The 13,884-nt window shown below is 38.7% G+C and overlaps 1 protein-coding gene across 3 annotated transcripts in view; it reads right to left on the bottom strand.

The window, feature by feature from the left end:
* The window catches only part of NT5DC3 (5'-nucleotidase domain containing 3), a 42,952-nt gene that overhangs the window by 26,742 nt on the left and 2,326 nt on the right, over positions 1 to 13,884 (bottom strand). For 2 of the 3 annotated variants that reach the window (XM_072871449.1, XM_072871442.1), the window contains exon 2: positions 3,645 to 3,761. The exons of the other annotated variant lie outside the window; for it this stretch is intronic. The gene's annotated coding sequence lies outside the window, so the exon portion shown is untranslated. The remainder of the gene's footprint in view (positions 1 to 3,644; positions 3,762 to 13,884) is intronic. 3 annotated transcript variants of the gene reach the window in all.

Below are 13,884 nucleotides of genomic sequence, written 5' to 3'. Positions count from 1 at the left end.
GGGGAACGTACCCCGACTTCGCACCTCCGCTGCTCCTTGGGTCTCCCACTCTGCTAGGAGCTGCCTGGGATTCTTTCACAACAAACACCATATCAACAGCAAGTATTTACTTTTCCAGCCAGCGTGCACTCGAGAAGTGCTACATACACCTGCTTACATGCCTGAACAAAATAAGCTCAAAACATAGGCTGGATATAAAATGTGTAATACAAAGAATACCATGAAATCCACAGAAGTCCTAGTGCTGTTTTGAGGTCCCCCATCTCCTTGTGAAACACTTGCCACTGATAGTTGTAGACCCTGGCCATCTGAGAACTTGAACCATATCTATTAATACTTGTAAAAAAACAACACCACAAATTAGATGATGCATGGATGAAGAAGAACAAAGACCAGACCACTTCCATAGCAGAAAGGTTACAGCTCCACATGCAGAATTCCTGACATGCTCAGAAACTTTCTTTACAACAAAAGGAACATATTCTTTTTCCAATACGGTAAACATCAAACATGCTTGTTCTTATACCAAGGAAATCCACATAACCCATTGTCACTTATGGCTGGAAGTTACTCAGCCATTCCTCCCCTCTCTAAAGCAGCAATCCTATACAAATCTGAAGGATTTCAGACTAAATACTACTCTGAGCATTCTCTTTTTTTTTTTCTCTCCAAAGAATGACGCCCACCTTATTTTCACAGGCAAAGCCACAACAAACTGAAAGAAAAACACGGGGGGTAGAAACCCCCATTTTTGCTGCAGACAGTCTGTGGTTAGCTCCCCAGATAGCCAGGACTAACCTATAAAGAGAGACGTGTGCTTGAGTGTCTAGTCCCAGTGCTTTCAAATATAATTCTCCCTGCATTTCAGACGATGTGCTTTTGTAATGCTAGCATATGCTTGATGTATGCAATACAAATGAAAAGTTGTTCCCTTAATGTCATTCTGTTAGCTAGAGCTACTTTCATGGGGTGTTTGCTTCTGTATGAAGACCTGTTAGGCCACTGGGTTATTCACACAAATCAAAGTAATTCCTAAGTGTTAGCAGCGAGACTAGAGAGAGAGAACTAAAACATGAGGTAGTGGTGTTTAAAAATAAGTTGTTAAACAACTCAACTTCAGACAACTCTGTCCTTTCCCTTGTCTTCTGGTCTCTGAGTAATGACTCAAATACTGGAAAATATGTGGTAATGTAAACTGGCATGAAGGAGCATACACGGAAATTCATTTGTCTTTATTTGGGGTCCATAGAAGACAGATGAAGATACATTCCTTCTTCCAAAAGTTATATCAGTTTTTATTTAAACAGAATGGGACATATAGAAGTAGAGGCAGTCAACCTACAACATTTTTTCTAAAATTGCACTTAAAATGAAATATAGTCCTACAGGCTAATGTAACTTTAAATGTCCCTTCTTAATTAGATCAGTCCAAGCGATCCTAGCTGCAAGATGACTAAAAAAGTTATATCCAATACTTTAGACAATGCACAAAAGAACCCAGACTTTCCCTCATGTTATGGTCAGAATTGATCACACCTATGACACTTATCTAGTACAAACTGAAAGGTGTTTAGCTATGGCTGGCAATTTAAAAAAAAAAAAAAAACCTCACACCCAACATAAAGAGCTTCACAGAAGACTTATCCTTCAAAGAAGGATCTCAGAGGGCTGTCTTACTGCATGGATAGAGAAAGAGATAGCGTGGACCTAAAACCAAAAAGGCATGCAGTTGTGTTAAGTACATACCACATTCCCTAATTTATATCTGGCATTCTACTACTATCCAGTAGTGTGGAATTAACTAGCGTCTGAGTGGGGATAACATATACAATTTCTTTCAAGATAAACAGAATACTTATGAACTAAATGCTTTACGTTTGGCTGAATTTTGTGACCAGGAGTAATTCAGAGAGAGGCTACATGCTATCCTCAGTTCACAAACACCAGCTCTATTAATACTGTTGAAGGTTCAGGACATAGATGCCACGTGATCCCCATATGTGCATACATAAAACACCTTTGAGAACCTGTTAAGTGTTTCACATATTGGTCTAATTTGTCACACATACTATAATTACACCACTATCTAATTTCTTTGCTTTTCATAGTTTTGTTCACACAGGGGAAACATGCAAATCTCCCCACAGCCTGCTCAGCTCTGTCAGCTCCTTCTCACGTCCGTGATTACTGAGAGCACTCAACACCTCAGAAACCACTTGCTAATAAAGACACTCCTGCACTTACGTGACTGCGGGATGGATTTCTAATCAGCTAGTACAGCCTTCAAGTGAAGCCTAAGATTGGGCTAACAGATACTACAATTCATTAAAGTCCCACTGAATTAAATTAAAACGCAATGCTAGGAAAGCTGACAATGTCTTACTGCAGCTTCTGTGGTACAATGTTGCAAACAGAACAGCTTTGTAAGCAATAAAACCATTTGACAGATTGTATCAGACAGTTGTTTATTACAGAGGTGAATGACCTTGGACTGACAGAGAATGGGCAAAAGCAACACAGAAACAGTCTCTTGTGAAAGAATCAGAAGTCATTCTTACTGCCTTAAAAGATTCTGAGGAATGCTATTTTCTTCATCTTTAATATATTGCCTGCTTACATAAATCTTCCTAAATGTGTAAAAATTATTTTGCTTTAAAAGGCCACAGAACCAGCAGATGCGGGTAACAGTTTTCAGCCATTAGTGACCTGAGTCCCCTTTGAAACCGTACCCTGTTACAGTCCCTTTAGCCAGCCAGTACCTCTCCCACCAACAAGTGTTTCCATATGGAAAATTCTTGCATACATTAAATTCTTATGCGCTTTTCATTTTGGTATTGGTACTTAAAAATAAGTGGAACTGTGTTTATGTGCAACTATTTGGGAAAAGCATCTTTAACTATTTGGAGAAAAATCTTTTCTCCGAGCTGCTTATTTGCTTCCTTCGCTTCTGTTGCGGTAATACTAACACCATTTGAAATTAATTTGCCACATCCAATGTGGAAAAGCAAGAATATAAGCACATACCACCTATGCATATTAATATATGGTTAAAACAAGAGTAGAAAAAGAAAGCAATTGAAATCAGAAACATTAGTCTCTGTACTGTTCCTTACAAACTCCAATATAAACCAGAGCCAAATACTTTAAATGTTACACTTCCATAGTGGAGCTGAGTAGAGAAGATTCTGACTATTTAGTTCTGCCTGGTGAGCATTTGTCAGCCATCCCTCCTCCCAAAAGAAAATGTTTAATCCAAACAAGTTATGAGATTTCCTGGTAACCCAAGTGGCACAATTTTACCATCCAGGCACCTTGCCATGTGGTACATCATTCCAGCCATTATGTCAGACATCCTAAAAACTTGCCAAAATTCTAAACATGTTTTAATACAATTCAAAATGGCACAGGAAATTTGTGCTTATGGGTACAGCCTGGGGAAAAAAAAAAAAAAAGGACGGACAGATCCAGTAACATCAAGCAAACCTAAATAGGGATGCAATTTTTGTAACTGCTTTTGCCCAACTTCCTAGCTTTGCAGCCTAATCTTGTATTGAGGAGAAGATTAAATAGCAATAAAAAAAATGAACCTTGCTTTTTACATGAAATACATTTTGAACTATATATCCACTTTGGAGCAAACTTACCAGAGGAGTCAGAAGCCTATCATTCTTCTCTGTTAATGCCATCCAGTATAGTACATACTACCTGTTATATGACAGATGAGCATTTAACCAGCATCTGGTCCAAAGGGCAGTCTGAGTCTGCAAGGTAAAAAATAAGCAACCCTGAATTATTTTATACCAGATCTCAAAATAATAATGCTGGCAAAGCAGACACAGCCAAGTGTATCTCTACCTAAATTCACGATGGACAGGAAATGCAAAGAAACACAGTCCAGAGACAACCAAACTGTCTGGAAGGAAGATGGGTCACATCCTAGACATCTCTGCCTGGCACTGCTCTCAACCACTCCCACCAGCTCTTGCACAAGCTTGTTTAACCCTCATAAAAAATATCCAGAACTAAGACAGGTCCACCGGGCTCTGTTCTACCCCATGAAACTACATCTAATTCAATTTTGCATTATAAACATGTCATAAACACCTGGCCAAAGAAGTATAGATATACCCTTGATTTGGCCAGGGCAGTCCCAAAATGCAGGTATCACTCCTGTAAGAGTCAGGACGTGGTTTCACCGTGCCTTACACTAGGACAGAGGATTTTCTATCCCCACTTTTAGTATATGCCTGACAATTCATCCCCCACATGGCAGAAGGGAAAAAAGCCTGTCAAATTCAGCACTTATACCAGGTCACAACTTAATGCGGGCATTTTTCCCCTTCCAGCAGGAGTTGCTGGAGGGACATCTTTCTGGCTCTGTCACATAATAATGCCAGGGAGCAAGCCATGGTCAAATGACATTCCACAAGAAGCAAGGCACACATATATCTGGCAAAAAAATTGGTTGCCCTGGTCTCTAGTGCATGGCCTGCTTCCAAGGCATCTGAAAACTAATCCAGCTGCAGCAGCCGAGAGTTCCCATGGGCTAATTTATTCTGCTCCTAGCTAATAATTCAAAATATCTGCCTCTGGGCAGAGTAAATTAGCCTATACAGAACCTGGTGCTGTCACACCAAACTGCTTCTCATCCTGGCAGAAATACTGGAAAGGTAGCTCAGGCACCTCTATATTATACCAATCTGAATTAGAATAGCTTAAAGAGCAAAGAATATTTCTGGACTGCACAGACAAGCAGGCATGGGCCAGAGTGTCCTCCAAGTTACATCGGTGGACACTGCCCTTTCACTCTCAAAAAGTGACCACCAAGGAGTTCCAAGCGCAGGAGGTAGGAAATTCACGCCCAAAGGCATGCCTCACCTTAGGGCTACAGAAAGAGAAGATGTCATAAGGTTTGCTATCGTGGCTCTCTGCCACTAGAACCCCCCCTCTACAGGACTGACTCGATTACCAGCATAACATGGCAAATCATGTCATGAGACTAAGCAGGACCGGGGTTTTTCTCCCCACTATACTCAACCAGAGCTCAGTAAACACTCATCCTATGATCTTATTTTCAAGGGGTTTATGAGCAGGCAAAAAACAAGAGGCTGTAAGCCATCAGCTGGCAGGATTCCCCCCATACCTGGGGAACTGGGCTGTTTTCACTCACCCAGCTAGGCAGAGATAACACTGACAATAGATTTGAAGAGCTTGGGGAAAATGGTGAACAGCTGTCAAACTTTAAAGAGACTAATGAAACTTCAATAAGGTTTCAAATTCTTAACATATCATAAAACATTATTTCCTTTACAGACAAATTTAGGTGAGGTGATCATATACTTGTATGTCACTTATTGCTCAGCACTTTATATATAGCCCTGACTTTTTACTGTTCTTGAGATGACTTGAAAACTCTGCCAGCTGTCCTTGACCTCCAACTAAAAGATTAATCTTGCCATGCAAAGTGTAACTTGCATAGAAGCAAAAAGGGAAATATCCTTCACCCCAAAAAAATCTCAAGCCAAAAAAAATAGTAATAAAAAAACCCCACACACCACAAGAACTGAATTACTAAAAACATTTTTTTTCCTGAACATAAGCAAGCAAAAGGAAATTTTGGCTCTAAAAAAACAATTATTTTTGATGGACAGTTTGTATACCTGAATAAACTTAACTGATCAAATAAAGTTACATTGAAACATGATACGAATACAAGCTTTGCATGAATGTCATACCACAGCCCACTGGGCTCCCTGTGGCTTCGCGCAGTGGCACCTTCAGGGAGGTTTAGCCAAGTCTCCGTTGAGCACACGCAAACTGCAGTTCTGCAGAGACTTGCAATTCAGCCACAGTCAAGCATATTTTCAGAAGGACATCTGTCGCACATAGGACACAGCCTCCCATTTCTAGTCCCTGTTCTAAACCAGAATAGTTTAACAATTTATACTTTTTCCTAGACAATCTCCACTTGAAGCTTCAAACCAAAGAAAAAAAGCTTGTTGTAACAACCTTCAAGTCCACATACTGAAACTTTGCCAAAGTCAAAAACAACTGAAAACAGTCTTATTAAGTTTGTGTGGCATTTGCTGTTACTAGAGGCAGGGCCTATAATTCAAAAAAGCCTTTAAGAAGAGTTGGGTTTACCTTCTTTTAAAGAACGTCAACATCTCAAAGCCAAGAGACAATGTAAGGCTGTACAGTATTGCTTCAAACTGAATATATCACACATATACTGTAAAAATGCAACCTCTCTTCATAGAAGTTTCCTTGAAAACAGACCCTTTATTCAGAGAAAATAAGTAGTAAAATTTACTCTCTAATGCCAGACCTATTGGATTTGTCCCTCATAACCTAAAGTTGCATAACCTACAATGCAAAATTGAACTAGGTGTCGTTTCATGGGGTAGAACAGAGCCCAGTGGACTTGTCTTAGGTCTGGGGTTTTTTTATGAGAGTTAAACAAACCATACAGTCCTATTACTTTGTCTGATCTTCTGCATCTCCAAGTTTTGATTCATATCAGAAAAGACTGGCCAATGTTTCTATCTCCATTGCCCTTTCAAGAATGGAGGGAAGAAAGCAAAACAAACAGACCTAAGCACCTTTTAACATATTTTACCATAAATTAAGTTGGAAGCCTCAGTCCTGTAACCAGACCAAATGGTGAACCCTTCTCTCCTCACGAAGCGTCGCTAACATGAGTTGTGCTTTATGCTGGTAATGGAGTCTGTTCACCGAGCACAAGGCTGTGGCAGACCCAGACACCCACATCATCGTTTAACTGTCGGGTTTGTAGTGGAAATAAATACTCCTGACCCGTACCCATCTCTGGGTTAATACGTCCTCCTTCTCAGTAAAACTAAGGAGTTCAGCAACAGCACCCTGATAGGTGCATGTCTGTTTTGAAGATATACGTACTAAAAGAGAAATAGATATGATACGTACATATCATATCAAACGTGTAAATATTTTCTTCTTGCTTCTGGAGGCTTTGGAAAACTATGATATAGATCAATAACGCTTTTTTCCCCTCCAGTTTCTGGCAGCCTCCTCCAGCATCCATTGCTCTTGCTTTGGAAAATCTGTAAGTTATCATCTGGTTATGCAACCATTTGCCTGAAAAGCACAACTGCTCTCACACTGTAATGCTAACTAGTCAGGAAGGAAAGTACATTTTAATGTTATTAGCACAAACAAGATTTAAATAATTAAAAATAAAGAGGAAAATTTCTGCAAGGAAAACCAATGATGTCTTATACCATTGGATTAGAATAAATGAGCTTTAAAGCAAGCATAAATCGTACTTTACACGTTTCAACTTACACCCTGTTAGAGAAACGTACATGTGATCTCAGGCCTCATTTACTTGGAAAAATTGCACTGGTTTAACTTCATCTAGTTTTCAGATGCTGTAATTAAAGCTGTATAAAATTATTATGTTGGTTGAAGAATGTTTTATTGCAACTTACCCTATATCAAGAGGATAGCTTTTCTGTCCTAAAGCAAAACATGAACTCATATCAAAATAAGTGTCCATGCTGCTTAGTTACACTTGCACAACCTTTTCATAGCCTTAGCACAAATGCAAATGAGAATGCACTCATCATACTGCTGATTCTTCTCTGATCCTTATAACACACACCTTATTTGATTACAGTAACTAGATTTTGTTCTATCCAAAGCAAATTAGCTGTTTGTAATATCTTCTGCGTAGAAAACTTTTGCTCAAACTTTATTCTAATTTGACTGCGTCTGAAACAAGTAACCTTCCACACAGTTAGGGAAAAGAGACATTTAAATTAAATAAATAAATAAAACAGCAACAACAAAAAAAGCCAGCTCAGTGCTTTGTACTTGATAGTGTGGTATGGCTGCATTCTTTTTATAGTTGCTTTAAGTTTGATCTAGTAACATGACAGTAAGTTGTTGGTTTTTCTTTTAAACACGGTCTACTACTTTTGCCCAAAATCAAATCATTATCAAATGACAACAGCTGTGTCAACACATATTACTTTAAAAATATGGCCTAAGATAGAACTCTCCACTTTAATTAAATTAGCTTAAAACCCCATGCATTTTGGCATAAAATCTTATGTTGCTACAAATGAAAAATGTGCCTATACCAATTTTAGGGAAAAAAAAAAACGAAAAACAAACAAACAAAAAAAAACCCCACAAAACCTCTTCCTCAATACTCAGAAAGTTGTATTACAATTATGACCCCACCATTAAAATATGCAAGCCTTGGGATACATCTTCAGCTCTGCAGATATTATTTTAGCTGTAAGTATGATGCACGCTCACCGAAGACCACAGAAGTCAAGAGCGGCCACGTCTGTTCTGCATCCTGTGAAGATCTTCGAAGAATTGAATCAAACAGATCTGACTCTCCACACCTTAGCTACACCAGACTAGCTCCTAAGAGTTAGCCAATCAATTAATCATATTTTTTCTGAAACGTAGCACGTAAACCTTTCATTTAGCCTATATTTTCCAGAGAACAATCGGGTATATGTGAATATTTTAATTTATCTTCCTCCTAAAAAATCAGAATCACCTCCCTTCAGCACACTACTTTCTTTTCTTTCTGGAGATTCTACCGGTCTCCTGTAGTCTTTCAAGGGTTCCCTTCTCACAACATTTTACAGCACTAAGACTTGGCAAAAACAGGATGCTAGTATTCACTGGTTGAAAGATAAGGTTTTTTTCTTCTTTTGGGCCTAGATTTGAGAGTATGTGCATGGAATTAAACTTTTTAGTTCATTTCTATTATAATTTTCTGTTGATAAACAGATACTTTTGATAATGTTATCACCTATAATCATAAGAATATGCAAGCACAAATATTAAGTGAGGTGATGGTGAAGATATATGCATCATATTCTTGATGTTTCTTAAATGTTATAATTATCTGTCATCTGTCTCCCCCTGCATGGTGCTCTCTTTTATGGGGCAAGCCTGTACATCCTCTCCACAAAATCCATTACGTTACATTGCACCGCAGTTATACTGCGCTTGTAACTAACTGTAGCATAACTACACTGTGTCTGGAGCCTGCAAAGATTTATGGATACACTTGACTTAGCAGTCTCCTTGAAGCTTTAACTACTCCTTGCACAGAGTTATTCACTTAGGTAAGTCTTCACAGGCACACGTTCAAGGAACACAAGATGCAGGAACTGTGTCTTGCCAAGGCATAATGCTAAAGTAGTGATGTGCAAGCAGTGAATGACATTCAAACAGAGGAGTCAGTGAAAGTATGTATATGTTAGAAAGTATGATTCCTTATGTTAAAAAGTATGATTCCTTCCTCATAACTTTGTCCATAATGTTACTAAGCAACATGAATTTACAGGCACTGCAATTACAGTAATCTCTCAGATAAAATTGGTACAGCTTCAATCTGCAATCTAAGTAATTTCTGAACCCTATAATCAGTTTTATTGGAAGAAGGGCTCTGACTATTTCATTTCACAAAGAGTAAATAGACAGTTCATTTATAGTGTTTTTCATATTCTCTGCATTTTCTAATATGAAATTAAATACGTGTTTGCCTTTGTCCTCCATTTTCTGATATATTAAGCAGCAAATGCCCAGCCAAGAAATCTCAATATCCTAAAGAACTGAACCAGTTTACTAAATGCTTCAGCTTAGTCCATGTATTTTATTCTCCTTTCTCATCTGATTCAAGCAGTGATGAAGCCTCTACCAAATGTTACGCTCCTGTGCAAGGAGATTATCTTACCGTTAAGCTTGTTGTCATACTGATGATGTAATAGAATAGACTATTTCAGTTGGAAGGGACCTACAACGATCATCCAGTCCAACTGCCTGATGAATTCATATTTTGAACCACGTTTTGTAGAATTTACTGCACAACTGCCGGGTTAATAACAACAGTCTCACAGAAGCACAGTAGAAATACCATCAGTGATGGCAATTGCTGGCAGGTCATTCTGTAATCAGGGAGGATGTGGACTTGACAAACACGATGATGTCCAAATACATCTGCTGACCAAACATGGCAACGTTATATACTGTAATCAGCATGAAGCAAGAGCACCATAAAGCCAATCAACCTGTTTATTCTGGGAACTTCTTTCTGATAAGAATCGTACACAGAAGAAATATGACATTACAGCCATCCAGTGTGTCACGGTGCCATCTGGCAAGCTTGTGGTGTATATCTTGCATGAATTAAAGACTACAAACATTTTCAACCAGCCTGCCAGGAAACACCATCACGCTTTAAAACAGTGATAATTCACCCCACGTGAAGGGCCTTACTTTCCAGTCTACCTTTAGTTTCTAGTATGTACAATTCAAGAACTTCTCATGGGAATCCATTTTTGGCAAATAACTGAAGGTATCTTCATGTCTCCTCTAGATCGACCTTACAAAAATTGGAAGAGATACAAAACTTCTTGTGCATTTCCGAGTCCAGGAAAATTCAGTATCGACATGATAACACTTACAGAATAGCACATTAAACCATGACAGATCTCTGTCATTGCAGTGTAACATACATCTTTGAGTGACAAAATTATGAAATAAGACCTCGGAGGCTTGATCATGCACATCTGAAATCAACAGGAGTTTTGCCTCTATTTCGGTGGGAACAAGCCACGAGTTAACTACTATAGGCAATGTTTCCGGAACTGTTAAATGCTTAGCAGCTCTCACTTAATAACAGCAATAATAAGGAATTGCTGGGTGCAGATTGAATTTGAAGTCTGGCTTAAGATTTGCCTCTCATGTCCTATTGAGGACTGAGATATTTTGAAAATCTGGATGCCTATTGATAGAGCTAAATTCAGCTAATGGGTCTCTTTGAAATTCTGCTCCAAGATGTACACTAAAATCTATTACAGCCTATTAACACACTGTTCTTAAAACACAAGTTACTCAGAAAAATCTAAAGCCATAGACAGACACATTTGCTTTTTAAAAATCTCCTGCCAATCATTTTAAAGAGTTCATGAGTTTCATAAGACTGATAATTTCAGCACATCATCCACTGCATTCTGCTGCTTCTTTAAAACAATGGTATATTTAGCATTGCTATTAATAAAAACTCACAGCAAGAAGCATTCACTTCTTTAAAAATGCCTAGAACTTGTAGCTGCAGAACTTCTGAATCATTTGGTCCAAAACTATTACAACAGATTTCAGCATGTCTCTTTTGACTGTTCCTGTCTTCTGGGAGAATGCAGAAGATTCACTCCCCCCTCTCCCCCCACCCCGTAGCTTTAATGAGCCTAACTCAGGCATGACAGCATTTTATCTTACACAGCATCTTGTCAGATCTAAAGTCTATTTTTCTATACTAAATTCTATTACTGTCTGCTTTCATTACATAATCATTCCTACAGGTATTTTCACAACCTGTTGGATATAAGCAGAATGAATAGGGGAAAAAAAATTCATGATTATATAAAATTCTTAAAACTACTTCTTTATATTCAACCCTCCAAATCCATATCATAGCTCTGGGTAAATAACATGGAGGTATAATGGCTTTATTGTAGCATCCATCAGTATCAGACTGCTGACAATTACCTGTGACTCAAAGAAAACCCGCACAGTTTTTCCATCTATCATAGTAGTTCTCATACACTCTAAAAATCATTTTGCTTTCAGAATTACTGAGAGTTACAACCTCATGCTGACTTGCTACCTTTCAGACAGAACTGGATAAAAGATACCTTACAAAAACAACCCTCTCATAAACCTTTTTTACAACTTTTATTCAACACATAGCTATAGTCTAAGCAGTGTTGTATCCTATAGCTAGGTTCGCACAGCCAACTCATCACCTAGCTAAGATACTCTCATCCTACCAACACCATTTATCTTTGGAGATGCACCCTTTCTCCTATTAAATATCCCATCCTACTTCACACAGAATATTCAAGAAACAATCCTGGATTAGATCTGCTGAAGGACTCATATGCTGGCAAGGAAACAATTTTCAACAGCCTTGCCACCAAATGAAACACACACTTTTCACAAAGGCTGAAAAAAAGCTCCTGATACATACAGATAGCAAGGCAGCTATGGATGAAACACTCGTACACCAAGAGATGGAACAGAGAGCCAAATGAGTTAGCACTTACAACAACTGAGAAATGTCAGGCTAAAAGCACATCAGAAAAGTAACTGGGCATGTAATCCTGGTATTCAAACAATAGATATTCTCACTCACTCTTGTTAAAGCTGTTCCACCTTGCATGCAATAGTTAAATCATTTGGCCCAGAAAAAGAAAGGATGGTCTAACATCATAGAAAAGAGCAGAAAAGGAATTTTGTGACTAGCGTACTCCAGAAGCAAGAAACCAAGTCCAGTGTAGAAGAGTAACACACCCTAGAGAAAAAGAGCTTTGTCCTGATCAATACTTCATTTCTTTTCCATTATATTATCCTGTAGCTCACTTACCAAGCTGCTCATGCTATCTGGCATTTTTGCAGTGATGAAAGTACAAGGGGTCACTGGAGTTTCCTGAATTCACACCATAGTAAGAAGAGATTTCATACTTGTCTATGTAGCTATAACATCTAAAAGCCAGGGTGTCTCACTATCCCCTAACCCAAAGCAGGAAATATAATTTCAGAGTCAAAGCCCTAGGCACACAAAGAGGCTCTACCTACTTTGAGCAGCCTGCAATCTTTCTTCTCAACAAAATCTTTATCACCATCATCATTGTCCATCCACCCCCCAGACTTCAGCTGCCAGTGTTAAGCTATGCTTTGATACAGCACAGCTGTGTAACCTGGACCAGAGTCCTGTAAGAACAGCTGTGAGAAGCCTTATCTGTGCCTCCACCCACACACCTTGCACCCTTTGGCTCCAGAACTGCATTTAAGCTCAGGCCTGTGCCTTAGTCTTTATACAGCCTGTGCTCTAGGTATACCTGGCTTGGCCAAGGTGACTTCCTGGCTAGGCTCAGATCCACCTGGTCAATATGGACTACCATCATTCACAGTCTAGTAAGGAAAACATTGTGTTCTCATCCTTAAAATACATTTCACAGTCCCAATGTAAGGATCTTCCTTCTTTTTAAATATATTTGCACATACAATCAGTACACAGGTTTTACATTGATATAAACCTGGATTTCACAAAATTAATTACAAAAGAAAATATTTTGCCTTACCCTGAGAAAGCTCAAAGATTTTTTTCTAATTAACATTCTTTTACTATCATTTTCCAGGTACTTTAGGTTTGCCCTAACATATACGAAACAAAAGCCAGACATAACAAATAAATTATACGTCCAGCTATTCACTGAGATCCTGGCACTCTTTTCTGTACAGTCAACAGGTCTAGAGTTCACAGGCTACCTGCAGTTTACTTATAATGTCTCTGACTGAAGGAACAAGGACTGTTTCTCCTGACACAAACAAATGTTGCTGAAAGGTTGCCTATTAACCTTCTCTGGCAGTACTGCAAAGAGCCTCTTCCTGGGACACAAGAAGAGCGAAGTCTTGCTTAGGGACATGGTATAGTGGTGGTCTTGGTAGTGTTAGGTTTACGGTTGGACTCGATGACCTTAAATGTCTCTTCCAACCTATACGATTCTGTGATTCTGTGAAGTCATGACACATTTGCAAGGGGGTAGCAATTTGCATAACCACAAAAAAAAATCCATATTAAAAAGTTAGATAAATACATATTTTAAATACATGCATATATGTATGTGCAAAGAACAGTTGAAATATTTGAGAAAGGGCTCTTGTCCAGTCTTAATGTCTCTTTATGGGGATGAACATATAAAGGCAATGCAAAAAGAATACGATGAGAAAACATTTCTTGAAAGTAGCAGGAACAACAAATGTAACCCAGCCTGGCAGGGGTGATCCCTCGAAAGGACAACTCCCTACAGG

This window comes from Ciconia boyciana, chromosome 1 (genome assembly GCF_034638445.1).
Source record: "Ciconia boyciana chromosome 1, ASM3463844v1, whole genome shotgun sequence".
NCBI classification, from domain to species: domain Eukaryota; kingdom Metazoa; phylum Chordata; class Aves; order Ciconiiformes; family Ciconiidae; genus Ciconia; species Ciconia boyciana.
The sequence above is the reverse complement of the archived record's forward strand: the minus strand, read 5'-3'. Positions and strand labels throughout refer to the sequence as shown.